Raw genomic sequence first — 17083 nt, forward strand, 5'->3', positions numbered from 1 at the left:
AGACTCAAATGTTATAAACATAACTGTTGGCTCCAAAAATGTTCACATGTCAACATGTACACAATACAGATAATGTTCACACACGCATACCTGTGCATTCAAACCAACTTGTATGAAACATTTCATTCAATCTCGCAAACTATTTGTGCAAAGGTGAGCTTACACCTGTGCTCAAGTGAATGTTTATGTTCTTCTAAAATGAATGATGGAGTGTAAAAAGAAGGAGGGCAAGTGCCCAGTCATTCCCACACCAAGACCCCTGCCGCAGCAGCAGCGTCAGCCGGAACCCCCCCAAAATCTGAACGGTAGCAGAGAGTGAACTGCCCCCTGGGCGATTACATCCGCCACCAGGCCAGTGCCAGCAGGAACGGCACGAGGGCCTCCAAAGCCAGAGAGCAGGGAGGCATGGGGGGACAGAGAGTGCAAGCTCGAACCCAATCAGGAGAGCACCCCCCCCCCCCACCTCGCAGTGAGGGCCCAACCCGGGACCCCACCCCACGCCCACAGCCCCAGACGATCACGTCACCACCACCCAGGAGTTCTGGGCATCCTCCCACTCCAACCCCAGGTACGAGTCTCCCTTGGGACCCCCCAACGGATCCATAAAACACATATGGACTGGATGAGTGAACTCCCACAATCCCTCCAGCACCCTAAAGAGGGTATAGAGCTGGTCTACTGTTCCACAACCCGGACGGAAACCGCTCTGTTGTTCCTGAAATTGAGGTTCGACTATCGGACGAACTCTCCTCTCCAGTACCCTGGCATAGACTTTCCCAGGGAGGCTGAGGAGTGTAATTCCCCTGTAGTTAGAACACACCCACACACCCACCTTCTTAGAGGGGAAACACCCCCCTGTCTGTCAGTCCAGTGGTGCAGTTCCCGACTCCCACACGATGCTTCCACAGCATCCAGGGACTTAAGGTACTCAGGGCGGACTTCATCCACTTCCGGAGCCTTGCCACTGAGGAGCTCGTGGACTACCACGGTGACTTGGGTGTGTCAATGGGATTGAGGAGATCCCCGAAGTATTCCTTCCACCGCCCGACAATGTCCCCAGTCGAAGTCAACAGCCCCCCACCTGCACTGAAAACGGTGCCTGTAGAGAATTGCTTTCCCCTCCTGAGGCGCCGGATGGTTTGCCAGAATTTCCTCGAGGCCAAGCGAAAGTCCTTCTCCATGGCCTAAGCGAACTCCTCCCAGGACTGAGTTTTTCCCTCTGCAACAATCCGGGCCGCCACTCGCTTAGACTGCTGATACCTGTCAGCTGCCTCTGGAGTCCCACAAGCCAGCCAGGCCTGGTAGGACTCTTTCTTCAGCTTGACGGCATCCCTTACTTCCGGTGTCCACCATCGGATTCTGGGGTTACCGCCGCGACAGGCACCAGAGACCTTGGGACCACAGCTCCGAGCAGCAGCAGAGACAATGGAAGTGGAAAACATAGTCCAATCGGACTCAATGTCCCCAACATCCCTCGGTACCTGTTTGAAGTTCTCCCGGATTAGGGAGTTAAAGACTTCCCTAATGGAGAGCTCAGCCAGACCCTCACAGTACGTTTGGGTCTTCCAAGTCTTTCCGGCCTCCTTCCCCACCAGCAAATCCAACTCACCAACAGATGATTGGTGGACAGCTCTGCCCCTCTCTTTACACGAGTGTCCAAGACACAGGGCCGAAACAACTACAAAGTCGATCATTGACCTCCTGCCCAGGGTGTTCTGATGCCAGGTGTATTGATGGACACCCTTGTGCTTAAACATGGTGTTCATAATGGACAAACTATGACGAGCACAGAAGTCCAATAACAAAACACCACTCTGGTTTCAGATCAGGGGGGCATTCCTACCAATCAAACCCCTCCAGGTGCCACTGTCATTGCCCACGTGGGCATTGAAGTCCCCCAGGAGGACAATGGAGTACCCCGTTGGGGCACTTTCCAGGACCCCTTCGAGAGACACCAAGACAGTTGGGTACTCCAAACTGCTGTTTGGCCCATAAGCCGAAACCACGGTCAGAGACCTGTCCCTCACCCGGAGGCGAAAGGACGTGACCCTCTCGTCCACCGGGGCGAACTCCTACACTTGGCGGCTGAGCTGGGGGCTCATCAGTAACCCCACACCAGCGTGCCGCCTCTTACCTTGAGCAACTCCGGAGTGGTAGAGAGTCCAACCCCTCTCTTAGGACTGAGTTTCAGAGCCCAAGCTATGTGTAGAGGTGAGCCCGACTATATCTAGATGGTATCTCTCAACCTCTCTCACCAGCTCAGGCTCTTTCCCTCCAAGAGAGGTGACGTTCCATGTCCCAAAAGCCAAGTTCCATTACCAGGGTTTGGGCTGCTGAGGCACCCACCCTCGACTGCCACCCAAACCACATTGGACCAGGCCCTTTTGAGGTCTCCTACAGGTGGCGGGCCCATGGGAGAGTGGTCCCACGTTGCTCCTTCGGGCTGACGTGGGCGGAGCTCCGTCATCAGCCCCAACCCTGGGCCTGGCTCCAGAGTGGGGCCCGCCAATCCGGGCGACGTAATCGGGGCCTTGATATTTCTGTTAATCAGGTGGTTCTGAACCGCTCTTTGTCTGGCTTGTCACCCAGGACCTGGCTGCTGACAGACAGCTTAGCTCATGGGATCACTCGAGCTCTCAAACTCCCCCACCACGTTAAGGTGGCAAGTCACGGGGGAGGTAGAGAGTATTTGTCTTCTATAGTAATTTGATTAAGCTCTCTAAATTCAATCCAAGGATGAATGAATTCGTCTCTCTTTTCAACAAAAAAGAAACCTGTGCCAACAGGAGAAGAGGAGGGATGGATATGACCTAAAGAAAGAGCCTCCTGGATGTATTTCTCCATAGCTACCTTCTCAGGTCCCGATAAATTAAATAATCTCCCCTTGGGTAGGGTTGACCCAGCAATTAGTTCAATGGAGCAATCATAGGGTCTACGAGGGGGTAAGGAACAAGCTTTTACTAAACTAAAAACGTTCTTTAAATCCTGGTAGCATAAAAGGCAGATTGGTAAGATCCACATCCTCCGGACAGTTTGTAACTGGAGGAGCGACAGACAGGAGGGGGACTCGAGACAATTTGCCATGCAAAAATAGCTCCAATTAGTTATCCGCTGTTGAGTCCAATCTAATTGAGGATTAGGTAAGCGTAGCCAAGGGAAACCTAGAACGATAAATGTCTGCGTGGTTTCAGTTATGAAAAAATTGTATATGTTCTCTGTGGTTACCAGACGTGATGAGTATTATGGGCTTGATGTGATGCATGATGCTGGAGAGGTGTTGACCCCCTAGCCAAGCCGCCTCAACAAGAGGATCCAGTGATTTGGTGGGTAGAGCCAGCTTGGCTGCGAGATGTTGGTCAATGAAAGTCTGCTCTGCTCCCGAGTCGACCAGGGCTTCAACTTCAAACACCTCAGAATGAAGACAAGTCTTAACAGGTCCAAAAAGGAAGTTTCATCCTGAAGAAACAGCAGTGTCACCTGCCCATGGCCTGTCTTCTAGCGGGGGGTTCTGCCTTTTAAACAGAGTGGGCATTGAGAGACAAATTGGTCCGGGATACCGCAGTAGAAACAGGACTTCTCCTCCTTCCTTTTTTGACGTTCCTCTGGCAACAGTTTGGAGTGACAGATCTGCATAGGTTCTTCAGAGGTTATTCGTGACTAGGTACAAGAGGTGGAATTAACGGTGAATGACTGAAGTTGGATGGTGGCTGTCGGAGGTGTGGGAAGAAATGAGGATGCCTGATATCAGCCAAGTTGTACTTTTAATTCTCTCAGCAGAACGATCGGTGCACACTGGCAATACAGAACAGACGAAGAGAGTCATGAACAGAATATACAGAGCGTAAAATACAGCATCTGGTGTCTCACACTGCCATCTAGTGGAATATAACAAAAGTGCTCTGACTAACAACTTCTATGTTGTCTCCTTGCATTTTTAATCTTAACTTAATAATACTATGACAGTGGTTAACATGAATATCGGTCCTTTTCAGTCTGTCTTTCCTTGAGTCAGATTATCGGAGCGGAGGGCTGCAGAAACCAGGTCCTCAAAAGTGTGAGCCTCAGGTTGTGAACAGAGATGATCTTTGATGGCTCATTAAGTGACAGGTAGAAAATCCGCTTTTAAAGCTTTATCTGACCAGCCTGACACTATAGCTAAAATGCGGAAATCAATAACATGATCACTTAAGAATCTGTTACATTGCTTTAGACCAGGGGTCTCAAACTTGAGGCACGCGGGCTATTTGCGGCTCCCAAGATGATATATTGCGGCCCCTGTCTTAATATGAGAGTTAAATGTTAATGCATCCCGCCAGTTTGTATGAATGACACTTTTTCAGTGACGTACACGGAGCTGACGAACCAACCAATCACAGTGGGGCATATGACTCTTGGGGGCGTGACATTGAGCGGGCTTGAAAGCAGGGGAACATTTAAGGCAGGAAACCTGGCAGCCCCCTCGCCAAACCACATGTACCACATACTTTCCTTTTTAGAACGTGTTTATTCGCTCATAATTTTCTAAATACATGCAGTCCGTGCTGAACCTTTCTCTGGGCCGCACAGACCCGGAGGAGGGTAATGGTTACAGTTAAGGCCTGTTCACACCGGGACGAATTTTGCCGGCGATTTTCGCCGACGTTTAACGCCTCGTGACTAAACAAAGGGCACCAATGAGAGTGTGCACACCGACGCGAAAAAACGCCACGTACCAAAGCGTCAAAAAAAAAAACGCCTCGGGTTCGACCAATGAGAATGGCGCTTTTGCACACGTGTCTGGAGCTTCTGAAGTTACAGTAAAACACAACTTGGGGGCGCTCAAACACAAAACTGCCTTGCTGAGCACACATACCAGCGAAGAAGATAGACGCCAAGTAGCGTCTACACTGCCGCGAAGAAATAATGACGGACATTCTAAAATATCCCTTTACCAAGTACCAGTTGGAGCTACTGATGCTTGAAATATTCATGTTTTCTTTGTATTATTCTGACAAGCGCGTAAATACTTGCTCTCTTCTTCTGAGTGAAAAGCGACTTTAAGAAGCGTAAAGTTGCGCAGCGCCACCTTGTGTACAGGAGTATTTCTGTTTACATTAAGCGCCATCTAATGTCAGGGAATGAAATTGCATGTTCGCTCGGCTCACCGTCAGCGAAAATCGCCTGGGTGTGAACACAAAAAACGTGGCGAAAAACGCTGGCGAATAACGGCTGGCGAATATTCGTCCCGGTGTGTACGGGCCTTTAGGCGCGCGGCGGTGTTGTGCAGGCTGTTACTGCAGCACACCGCTCCTGCGGGAGATTGGTCGCTGAGGAGAATTAATGTCCCACACCTACATGCATGACAGCTAACAGGGCTTTAACATTAAACACGTGCGAGCAACAACAAGATTTAGTCTTAGACACAGTTAAAACATGTGTGGAAAATCCAACGATAGACGTGTTTGACATGAACCAGCGCCGCACCTGGATTGATGGGTAGACCAGACGGCTGCAGGCGCACGGGGTGTGTGTGTTTGTGTGTGTGTGTGTGCAGCGAGACTGAAGGAGAAGGGGAAGCTGGAGTTGTCCTTAACATTTAATTTAGTTTTAATATGCTTCTGACCGGGGTTTAAATGTGCAAAAGGTCACAAGAAAGAAAATCCAAAAATGGTTACTGAATTTTGTTTCTCCTTTACTGATTTGTGTTTTAAAAAGTAAACATTTTAAAAAAAAACATTCAACACAGACTCAAAATTGGGAACACATACTCTCTGACTTCTCCACCTTTAATTTCAATAAGTCCAAGTCCAGTCCAGATGTACAGACAATCATCATCAATCACACTGAGGGTCTCAGCTGTTTGGGAGGAAGTGGTGCCAAGAGTCCAGCAGTAAGAAGAAGACAAGAGAAGCCGTGTTCAGAAGAACCATTGATGGAGGTTACAGAACTGTAGAATTTAAGTCTTCTTTTATGTTTAATAGTTATAATGCAACAGTGTTAACTGAACTGTGTTAATAAGGACGTTTAAATAAGAAAACAGCAGATATAGAAGACGAAATTAACAGAAACGTATTACTGATTTATTTACTTATTATTTTTTTTACTTACGTATTTAATTTTTTTTTAAAGGGGATTTTTATAAGTACATTTTGTACAGAAAACAGTTAATAATAGAGTATAGTTAATAGTATAGTATATGTTCCATACAAATTTATTGTCTCTCAGACACTCAGAAGTTGCGTGTGCTTTGAAGTTGCGGCCCTCCCACAGCTAGACCCTGCCTTCTGTGGCCCCCAGGTAAATCTAGTTTGAGACCCCTGCTTTAGACAAAGCAAATGACGTGTGGCTTCTTCTTTTTGTGGTTGGTTGAAAACGAGCTTGAATTCTTCAATGAAACGAGTGAAGGGAAGGTGAAATATGGGGTTAGATGAGAGGAAGGCTTGGGCCCAGAGCATAGCCTTATTACGAAGCGAATTAGCAATTAGGGTGATCTTACTGTGGTCCGACTGAGAATACCTGGGAGCCTGTTGGAAGATGAGCTGGCATTGTAAGGGGACGCAGATTCTTTTGGCCTGTTAATGCACACAGATTCCTAAAATAATTTTGTTGGTTTCTCTGTTTTGCATTTTTACTTTCTACTTCAATTACCTTAGGTCTGTTCACTCTTTGTGGTCAAAGTTTGAGCCAGTTTTGTCATTTTTTAACACCTCCATTCATTTCTGTTGTCATCCCTTTAATCTGTAAATGCTCCTGATGCTCATCGTCGTCAAGATCGTTTAGAGTTTCAGAAGATTTTTGCAACTTTATGCTTAAATATCACAAAACCTGCTGCACTCAGTGAGTGCAGTGAGTTTTGTTTGCAAATAAAAAATTTTTTTACACAAATCTATAAACTGTAATCTAATATTTCATTTTTGACTACCGTATTGTTTGGACTATAAGCTGCTACTTTTCTCACCATCTTTTGACCCTGCAGCATATTTAATGGTGCAGCTAATTTATGCTTTTATTTAATGGTTGTCAGGAGCTCTTCAGCAGCTTCAGAATGTATGCATAATTCTATGTCCAGTCACTAATGTGATTGCTTTGACACACACACATCAGCATGGACGTGACTTCAGTTGTTAGACACTTAAATCATGGTGCAATAAAAGAAACACCCATGCCCAGCCGCATCCCACAATCCTTTGGTGCCTTTAGACAAAACGTGCACGTGACTGCCACTACAATGTGACCCAGCTTTCAAGTTAAAAGCAATCGTTAAAAGCAGTGTAAAAAAATCCACCATCACCAACGGGTTTGGAAAAGCCGGTCTGCTGCGTGCCAGAAGTTTCCTTCACTGTTGTGGAAGGAAACTTCTGGCGCACGCACTGCGCCGAGGCATAGGCGCGTGCCGCGGGCGCTTTTAAGTCACCATGCTCTCTTTTACTGGTATGTTTTTTCATCCAGCCCTGTTATTTCCACATTGTTGTCGTGTTACTGCCGGAAGGAGGGGAAAGCTGCTCTCGCGTTCCGCTGCAGCTTTATGCTCCTTCGTAACCCTTGTGCAATCCTAGGCACATTAACATGGGAAGTTGGGTCATCTAGACCAGGGGTCGGCAACCCATGGCTCCAGAGCCACATGTGGCTCTTTCATCCTTCTGTTGTGGCTCCCTGTGACTTTGGAAAATAATGAGTATTTTATAAAAATTCAAATTTATTTTAGTTTGTTCATTTTTCATGGCATTTCAAAGGCGCTGCTGGCTCCGTGCGAGGCACGTGCCACGTAAAAAACAGCTTCCTTGGTGGGCTCGTGTTTGTCGGGCGAGGGCTGTGGAGCTGATAGCAGGAGGAGACACGTGGGGCGGCTTCAATAAACACTCCGGGTCTGGAGTGATTTTCTGCCGGGGGCTTGGCGTGGCGCGGAACGGGGAGCAGCTTTCTGGTGACGGAGAGTTTGCGCCGGTGTTTTGGACTCCCGTGTGCGGTGATGTGTGTTTCAGAGCAGGGGAGCTCGTTGCGTCGGTCGCGATCGACCGGTCATCTTCGGGGACGTGGGGGAGATTGAAGGGGAAGAGAGTGCTTCTTGAAAATCCACCAGCCAATCAAAATCCTCACCGAAAAGTACGGGACTTGATTGACATGCAGAATGGCCAATCGGACATCCTCTGACACATACGTCACTGCAGACGCGAGTTTAAATGCACTCAGCGCAAACTCTGCCTTCAGAACGTCTTTTTCTCCCCGCGGCACATCATGTCCCCGGTAGAAGTCCAGCAACCGGAGTTTATTAAAGCCGCCCCGCGTTTCTCCTCCTGCTATAAGCTCTGCAGTTCTCGCCCGATAAATACGAGCTCATCAAGGAAGCTGTGAGGCACGCGCTTTATACTGTTGCGGAGTGTGTGTTTGTGCTGAGCGGCGCGTGCCACGAGGGAGGGGCGCGTGCAGGTGGAGATGGGGGTGTGAGCACGGAGCGGAGGTGTGTGCGTGAAATATATTGTGTGTTCGGAGGACGGAGCACTAAATTAGTAGTCGTCGTTCCCCATCAATACTGATCAATACGGAGCCAGCAGCGCCAAATGCCTCACAATATGCCACGCTCCCCGCATTGCACCGTTTACAGCAGAGCATGAATACGATGGTCGCTGCTTTCTGTCTTTGTAATAAAACGCCTCATCTGTTAATACAAAAGTATCTTTATGTAAACTCACTGTGTAGTTTTTAATCATCAGTACATAAACAATAATGAGGGGAGCCAGTTTAGCTCGTGCTGGTTTGCAGCGCCTTCCGTCCGTGAAACCCAGGTTCAACTCCAGGCTGCTCCCTGTTCCCTTCTCTACCTCTGCCGGTTCCAAGCCCGGTTAGAGAAGGTTGCGTCAGGAAGTGCATCCGGCGTAAAACATTGCCAAATTTACCATGCGACTTGTTCGCTGTGGCGACCCCTGATGGGAGAAGCCGAAAGTGGAAGAAGAAGTACATAAACAATAATGTTGAAATAAACATGTAACAAATAAACAGAAGGAGAAAAGAAAAAAGTACCTCTATAGCCCGGCATGTGGCGTAGATATATTTGATATGGCTCATATGACCTGAAAGTTTCTTTAACTAGTTTGATTTAAAAAGACATCGTTCTGGGTTCCTACAATAAAAAATATTAGGGATCGGAATAGAAGCCCCATAAAGCCTCATTAGGGTTCTTGTAATTGTGCTGGAAAAATGAACCACTCATTCAGGGCTTCAAAACCACACAGAACAGCGGCATCTGGTGGCAGACTGGTTGTATTTCAACATATGTTTCTCCTTGTAACACTTCAATGTGGAAATGATGATGAAAAAATGTAAAACAGAACAATTTTGTTAATGATGATAAAAAAAATGTAAAACAACACAAAATGTGACGTTTTCTGTGAGAAGTGCTTGACACAGCAAAATACACATCACATGAAGAAAAAAATAAATGCAAAAAAAAAAGTATAGTGCTAGATTCAAACCTAGGACCTCTAGATTTAAGTTCCACTGAGCTATCTCTTTTCGTAAGATAATGACATGCCATTATACAATAATTGCAGTTTTTTTTTTAAACACAACGTTCATAGTGTATTGTTTTATTAGGAAAAAACAAGTTTAAATGATCCTGAGCCACAGAACGTTTTCAATAGGAGCCATGGTAAAGTGCAATGAACTGAGGATGATTCCAATACAGGGGAAACAATGGAACTGGTCGGGAAACGTTTATGATTCATTTTGCATTTCTAGAGAATAGCGCGCCCAACTGTTCGAAACACAAGTGACATCTGAAGCGTGGTTCGACCAAACGAAGCATTTGGCGCATCATACGTCATCCACCACGGGATCTGCGCTGGTGGACACACGCCCCGAAACATTGTGCCGAAACACTCTGTTTCATGAAGGTGAACCGCGCGCCGAAGCGCCATGTCAAACGGGCCATCCCTGACATACTTTTTGTATCAGTTTTTTTTTTTTTTTTTGCCCTTTGGGTGGAGTGGCAGGTAGTGGGGTGGGTCCTGTTTGTCTGTCTGAAAGAAACCCATCATGGTCGCCAGGTCACAGGTGACCACACTGCAAAAATGAAGTTTCTAACCTAGAATTATAATCTTAAATTTAGTCCAATAATCATTTAAAACTTGTTTTAAGAATAATTTACTATGCAAGAGAAGAATTCATTAGATTATTAATCTTGTTACAAGATTATTAGTCTTTTATTTCTTACTTAGTTTTATAAAGGCTAAAATTAGTCATTTTACATGTACAACAAGATAAATTACTCGCAGAGGCTTGAATTTTTATTTTGTGACCACTTTTAGCTGTAAAGACTTGTTTCAAGACCTAGTAACATGTGGACTTGAACACTGCAACAGCAACAAAGCGGTTAAGAAAAGTAATATTGCTATACCTGTTCTGTAACCCTTGTGCTATCCTAGGCACTTTAACATTAGGAGTTGGGTCATCTAGACCCACTAGACAGTGCTCTGAACCTTTTTTCTTCAATGATTTTTGATCTTCACTGGTGTCCATGGATTACATGAAATCTTTCCACCTTTGTCATGGTAGGGAGAACATGTCAATGGAAGGGGGGGGGGGGGGGTCATCTAAGATAGATAGAAAAAGGGATAACCCTTGTGCAAATCAGTAACAGAACACAACTGTCACAAAACCTTCCAATCTTTCCTGTAATGTGTTCCAAATTAATTATTTCTGAGACAAGGCCCAACTCCTTCTCATGTAAAAATATATGGGATGCTCTGTGCTGATATCATTTTGACAGCATTCAAAAAGCTGATTATGGTTGACAAGTGATTAACAGACATTTCTGAAGTTTAGTTTAGATGACCATTGTTTAAAAAATGGGCTTTGACTCAAACATAATACACATATGTCTAAACAACCAAGATAAATAATTTTAACAGGGAGATGCAAAGGCAGTGTTGCTTAGGAATTACAGTTTTCTAAGGAAACAATGGCTTAAATCGTTTCAGATGCTGTTCAATCAGATTTGTAAGTCTTTATACGCTCTGCATTGGTAAAACGGGTGCAAAAACAATCTGGACTATCTCAAAGTCTGAAATAACATGAACATACGGTACTCCTTTTCCTCCTGCGGTCAATATCAGCTAAGAAGGGAATGGGGGGACGGGAGGGTTTCATAAATAACACAAAATTTATTTTCCCTAGTATTACCATACAACAATAATAGAGGTGAGTTTTAAAGTAGTGTGTATAATATCTTCTAATTACATCATACAACTTTGTGGACAAAGGTACATGTTTTGCGGTAACCCTCTCACCCCCACCCCCCTCAAGTCATTTGGTTGCGCCTGTCCTGACGGTTGGAAAGAGAGGGAAAAGCAGCAGCCACTTTGAACCAGACCCTTCTGATAGCCAGTTCGGTAAGTTTTTCTGAGACTATTTTTATTTTATTAAATATTATTACTTCACTCAATGTGAACAAACATTGTTCCCCGAAGCCTAATGACAGCTAGGTATCCAAGCTAGTCGTCAAGTGTGACGAGGCAGCCAGTAGCAGAGCGGCATTCCGTCTCTTCTAGGCATGTTCGTATGACCTAGCTTAGCCACCAGAATTTCTTCCATTTAGAGGAACGCGGGGCTGCAGTGTTTTCTCCGTTTTATGAATGAGCGTCACTAGATCGGTGCGTACTATACATGCAGGCTAATATTTTTTGTTGTAGTTATCTTCACCTCCCGGAAATTTAATCAGTAATCAAAAGCGAGCAGGTGCTGTTCTAGGCACGCGCGCTGAGCAGCGCTTCCGGCGGAACTCTTTCTGCCAAACACAGCGGGCGTGACTCCCCCCGTTTGCAAGGCTCCGTCCAAGAAGTGAATGCTGGGACATGAGGTCATGTGACTGGTTTTGAGTAAACTGATCGGCTGCAACCAATGTCTACAAACATAAAGGAGCAACCGTAGCTTAATGAAATACTATTGGATTGTGGTATAAAATAATAAATAAATAAAACAGCAGTTTTATTATTGTTTTATTTATTTATTAAAATCAATAATGACTTTTAAAAGTACTTCAAAGTATTTTTACACATAGAGCCACATGATAGTTCAAACCCAGGAAACGAGTCTGGAATCTCTCTTATTTATTAACTTGAAAAGTTAAAATGTAAAAGGAAAATAGTGTAAATAGGATATCTGTTTCCAAAGGTTTTTTTGGTCAGCTAAATGGATCATTTTATAAACATTATATATGCCTTGAAGAAGATTTCAGTGTTTACTCTGCCTCACAGCATCTGTTTAGCTTAATTGAACTGTACAATCTTTTTGGTTATATTCGTAATTACTTATTATTTGTTGATAATGAAGTAAAAATGGATTTGATATCAACCTTAATTCATGTAGTTCTCTGACTAGCTTTGCAATGATACCTCCCTTACTTGGATTAGACAAGTTATGAGAAGGTTATGACACTAAGAACTCGTATCTTTGATTCAGATCGCCAATATGTTGTTTTGCTGTTTCCTTCAGGAATAAAATTATGCCCTCTATGTGATCACTTAAAATGCTTTACCTTTTCTTATTTTTTTGACCTACCTTAATTATCCTTATACCATTGGATATTGATATTGTGACATTGATATTGTTGATATTGAGACATTACAGCTATTGTTGTTTACATTTACATTGTAAACAAGCTTTTATATACAGCAGTGTAAGATGCTTTCTCATTTATGTTGCTCTAATAAATAATGGAAGTATAACAGTTCATGTCGGCTTAAACCCATTGTATAATTCAGAATATGTCTGATATCTTCACTGATTTTTATTTTTCATTTTGGCAGAAACGGATAGCCTCGATAGATGTATAGAGAACCAAAACCAAACCAAGATGCTGTCTGCCAGATCCTTGACCTCGGATTTCAGTCAAGAAAAGCCTTCATTGAAAGTGATGTCCTAAAAGAAGATGATAGACCTACAAAGATTCTGGAGGCATATCCATGTTTCAAGGAGCTTCATCATGTAAGCAATTTACTTGTGTTTTTGATTGGTTGTTCCCCCCACCGCCCATCTTTACAAAGGAGGCATTTTTGTATGTTACTTGTGTTTTAGGTGATGGAGGAGCTGCGGTGGATCCAGGATATGGGAAACGGCAAATTCAGATGTCAAGTACAGGACAGATGGGAAGACTTCTGCTCACTAGTGCAGTTTTACAGAGTTTGGAAAAAAGTGTTGAAGCCTCCCATGAACTTAAGTGGAGGTAACTCATTTTATTGTCTTTTTTTGCATAATGTTTTCAGAGGTGTTGGTCAGAATTGCGTTGTTATTATGCAAACTGATATTCAATTTAATGTAAACTCAACATTAAGCTGAAAATGAAGTTAATAACTGAGTTATTCTATTATATTGTTCTATTTTAGTTGAACACAACGTTGCACTCTTCAGAGCACTCCCAACGCTTTTCCCATCTCCAACTTCACCCCTTAAGAAACTGGCACATGCTAGTGAAGCATTGCTGCATGTTCTAGAGGTGAGTTTTTGTTCCCATTTGAAACTTTGATTTTGTGCTTGATTTTTGTTTGTCTCTGATGGTCTGTAATAACTGTGGGTAGAGACTGGAAGGAATAATGGGAGGATCCCAGCATTTATTTCTGTTTTTTTTTCTGCCACTAGATATGCAAAATGGTGTTAATGACACCTAAAAAGCCTAAATACAAGCATCTACAAAAATTATATTAATTTTCAAAATGGTAAATACGACCCTAGTGATGTTTCATTATTACTAACAAAACATTTTTAGTAAAAGTTACAACATAAACTGTTTTACCCTAATTATTTTTATCTTTAGCCAACAGATGATCCTGCCAAATACCTGGAGAAGAGATCTTTCTCCAGCCCGGTGTTGCTCTTTGATGGGTCTTGCTGTCTCGTGGCAAGTGGAGAAACTCCCATCACCACCTTTGCCAAAGAAGATCTTGGCCATAGGTTGTTTTATCTGTTGGCTTACCACTACACCTTCCATCTTACCCATCCCAAGTTTGTGGCAACCCTACTTTGTCAGTCAGACAGAAATATTGAAGGACAATATTCACGAGCGGGACACCACAAGTTCATAAAAAAAGTTTTGGCAGAGTGAAACGTTTTTACTGAGTGGTAGAGCTCTCACGGTGAGAAATGAATGCCTTGTTTGGTGATGTTAACCAGAGACACTCTTTTTCTTATTTCTCTTAACCTCAGATTATTTACTTGTATGGCCTGCATCAGCGTTCATTAAGATTTAGCTGTAAACCTATGTTAAATTTTATGTTGAAATGCTTCAAGCAGTTCTTTGTATTTGTAGAAGCAGAAGTATTCTATGTTAACAGTGTATTCAAAGCAATTTTGAAAAAAGCAATATAAATAAATATTGTTAAGTATACTAATCCTGTATGCTTGTATTTTTCTTGTCTTGGTTTGAGCTACAAAAGCTAGTAATTACACAATACTAGCTTTAATTCAGCTAGCAATAAGTCTTAATTCTAGTATAATAACTCTTGAATTAAAAGCATATCTTCTTACGGTTATCTAGTTTTAGGGTCTTTTTACTCAAAGTGAGTAATAAACAACTGTCAAAGAAGAATTTATAAACTAGTTTTGAGACTTTTTTACCTAAAAAATAGTGCTTGAAATGAGTATTTTACTACTAATTTTGAGTTGTTTCTCTCTTTCTAAAAGCCAAGATATTTTTTCTTATTTTAAGATATCTTATCAAGTGAAATTATCTTACCCCACTGGCAGATAATTTCACTTGTTTTAAGACAATATAATCTAAAAATAAGTCTAAATTTCTTGTATTTAGACAGTCAATTTTTGCAGTGCAAGCCTGGCAAATGAACTGAATCTGTTCTTTAGCAGATTTGACTCTGCCCAGCCCCCAGTGTCTATCCAGACAGCCCCCTCTTCACACCTTTCCAGCTCAGGCGTCTCCTCCCAGCTGCAGCTGTTCACACCTCAGCACCAAGCAGTCCACTCTGCCCTTCCTCCAACTCCAGCTTCTACAACTGGAAAACAAAGGCCAGGAAGGCAACAGGCCCTGACAACATAAGCTCTGGGATCCTCAGGGAGTGTGCAGACCAGCTCTGTGAGGTGGGGCTGTTCATATTTAATATGAGCCAAGGACTGGAGAAGGTACCAGTCCTCTGAAGGACTTCCTGCCTGGTTCCGGTTACAAAAGTACCTCGTTCTACGGAACTGAACAACTTCAGAACTGTTGCCTTAACCTCCCACTTAATGAAGGCTATGGAGAGGATCATCCTCGGCCCCTCCGCACCCAGGTGAGCTCAGCGCTTGACCAGCTGCAGTTTGCATATCGACCAGGCATTGGGGTGGAAGACGCCATCATCTACCTGCAGCATCGGGCCCTGTCTCACCTGGAGACCCTGGGAGCACTGTGAGAGTCATGTTTTCTTTTATTTCTCCAGTGCTTTCAACACCATCCAGCCATCACTGCTGAGGAGGAAGCTGGAGGTTCCAGGCGTGGACCAACATCTAACTGCTTGGACCATCAACTACCTCACAGACAGACCACAGTTTGTGAGGCAGCGTGAGTGTGTCTGATGTGGTGGTCTGCAGCACGGGGGCACCTCAAGGGACTGTGCTCTCCCTATTCTTGTTCACCCTGTACACATCAGACTTCACCTACGACTCCCACCACTGTCACCTGCAGAAGTTCTCAGATGACAGTGCCATTGTGGGCTGTGTGTTAGGGGGTACGAGCAGCGTGCTCAGCGTCTGGTTCTGCTCCACCCTTCCTCCCTTGGGGCAGGCTGGTGTGTGGGCAGTCACCCCGCTCTGTGTGCCCCAGAGAGTCCAGTCCTTCGGGGAACTAACATCAGACACACTTGTGAATGAGTCAGTTTTGTATGCTGCCTCGTCTTCTCAACCTAACAGATATTTCATTATTTTCTCTCTCTGGTTGGTTTAGGGGTTTCTGGCTGGTTGTGGGGGCTATGTGATGGGATATTTCCGGGGCCCTGTTTTCGAATCAGCCCCTAAGGGTGGCCTCTCGGAAGTATTCAGGTTTGACGTGACTTTTATTAGACCTGTCGGCGCCTCGTAGTTCATCCATTCTGGGCATCAGCGGCCTAATTCCTCGTGTGCCTTCCGAATTTGTTTGTTTTTTGCACTTCGGCTGACCATGCCATCCCCATGATTAATTCCTCCGAGCGCAATGTGTGGCTGGAAAAGGCTGATATTGCTGATGTTCTCACTGTTCTGCCTCTCCATACCTCCCAGTGGTTTCTTCTTGCCGTTAGTTGGCGCTCAAAGTGTTGTTTATCGGTTTACCTTTCGGCTGTCGTAACAGTCCTCATAATTTCGACTGCATTGTCAGAAGCCCTGTGCCGGACTTTGTGTAATCCTATGGGCTCCCCTTCATTTGCATATTATTGATGATTTCTCGTGTTCGATTTTCCTCCTTTATCCCCGGTCTTTTGCATCTCTGTGGTTGCAGCCCATTTTGGAATCTGGGTTTTCCGTTTTATCTAAGACGTATGGTCCTCCACCCGTCCGGACTTCTTTTCTACCATGAATCTGGATGGTTCATTGATGTGTGCCTCTCTGCCCAGTATGTCATCCCTCGTATTTGTGCAGCACATTGTTTATTCAATCTTTGGAATAAGATTTTGTCGCTGTTGGGCCACCTGAATTTTGGTATGTGCATTTGTGGCAGGATTAATTGGCTCAGGTGCAGTGGGGAGGATAATGACAGGCAGTGGCCTCATGGGGCGCTATGAAAGGCCAAGAAGCCCTCACTTGGTCATGGGCAGCATTTGGAACTGCCCACTTCTTGTTGCACACCTCCGGTTAGCCTCACAGGTAATGTAGTGGTGGTAGGCTGATTACAGGAGTTAGTTCGCTGCCTCATACTTGCATACTGTTTCAGCTCCGGATGACAACTGCAGGCACAGATTTTGAGCCAAATACAGCCTCTGCATTTAAACGCGCCTCACAGGTGATGAACAGTCTGTCTGGTAAGCTGGTGAAGGTCAAGTACTGCGCTTGCCTTAAGCTGTTTTTATTTTTGTAATGTTTTGTTCTTGCATTGCCAGGGACTCTCTGACACTCCCGCCCGCCGAACAGCTGCTGCTTTTTATATATTGGATCT

General features: G+C 44.5%; 1 long non-coding RNA gene across 1 annotated transcript; it reads left to right on the forward strand.

The window, feature by feature from the left end:
* The first annotated feature begins 12782 nt into the window (after window positions 1-12782).
* Window positions 12783-14360, forward strand: LOC111947350 (uncharacterized). The gene is made up of 4 exons (XR_013655717.1): window positions 12783-12960; window positions 13051-13198; window positions 13359-13468; window positions 13787-14360. It is a non-coding gene; the product is annotated as an uncharacterized LOC111947350 (long non-coding RNA).
* Window positions 14361-17083: the final 2723 nt, after the last annotated feature.

The sequence above is a fragment of the Oryzias latipes genome, chromosome 4 (assembly GCF_053564925.1).
Source record: "Oryzias latipes strain Hd-rR chromosome 4, Olatipes_Hd-rR_3.1".
In the NCBI taxonomy this organism is placed as follows: Eukaryota; Metazoa; Chordata; class Actinopteri; order Beloniformes; family Adrianichthyidae; genus Oryzias; species Oryzias latipes.